The sequence below is a fragment of the Mandrillus leucophaeus genome, unplaced genomic scaffold, assembly GCF_000951045.1.
Source record: "Mandrillus leucophaeus isolate KB7577 unplaced genomic scaffold, Mleu.le_1.0 Scaffold2, whole genome shotgun sequence".
Lineage (NCBI taxonomy): Eukaryota > Metazoa > Chordata > Mammalia > Primates > Cercopithecidae > Mandrillus > Mandrillus leucophaeus.
This window is the reverse complement of record NW_012102031.1, coordinates 4,930,758-4,931,677: the sequence shown is the minus strand read 5'-3', so window position 1 is coordinate 4,931,677 and position 920 is coordinate 4,930,758.

Here is a 920-nt window from a genome sequence, read left to right as displayed (position 1 = left end):
TGGTCAGGCTGGTCTTGAACTCCTGACCTTTTGATCTGCCCACCTCGGCCTCCCAAAGTGCTGGGATTACAGGCGTGAGCCACTGTGCCCGGCTATTATTGTTTGTGAATCACGTTGATGTGCCTAAGAGCTGTCATCTCACAAAATTCTATGAAGTATCTGTATCACCCTCACTTTATAGATAAGGAAACCGAGGCTAGGAGGGCTGAAGCCATTTGCTTCAGAGGGAGGGGATAGGGACTGGGGTGTGGGCATGGGGATTCTGGAAGGAGGAGAGGTGGGTTTGGGGCAAGACAAAGGACAGCCTCTGAGGGGACAGTGAGGGAGAGGGAGGGGCAGGTGCAGAGGGTGGAGGCAGTGCCTATCACACGGCCTCTGCTTCCTCTGGAAGTGGCAGGAGAGTGGGTTCCATGGAGATGAGGATGAAGGCCTGCGGATGAAGGAGAGAGGCGAGTACTCCAGGGATTCCTGGAAGCTCTGAGGATCTGGCTATGGCTGGTGAAGATGACCTTGTCGTGACTGCAGCTGTCGTTGCGGTGGTGGTTGTGGTCGCGATGCTGGATTCTCTCCAGAAGCCAGAGTAGCTGGCGTGCAGGAGTGAGGTGGATGGAGCAGCAGTGCCCCAGTGATGGTTTTACAGACTTGGCACAAAAGGACTCAGACCAGGGCTGGCACATCTCCACGTATATTGAAGCTACTGGGGGTGGGGAGGGGGGAGGTTTTAGAGGGAAAATGATGGAGGGCTGGGGAAAAATGGAATATGTGCAGTACTGTTTCAGCTTCCTAAAATATCAGTTTGCAAACATAAAAATGTATTCTCTAAAATAGGCAAAGCACACGAACAAAAGAAGAAAAAACCCAACTGGTTAACAAGCAAACGGGAATGTGTTCAAGCTCATTCCTATTCACAGAAATGCAAA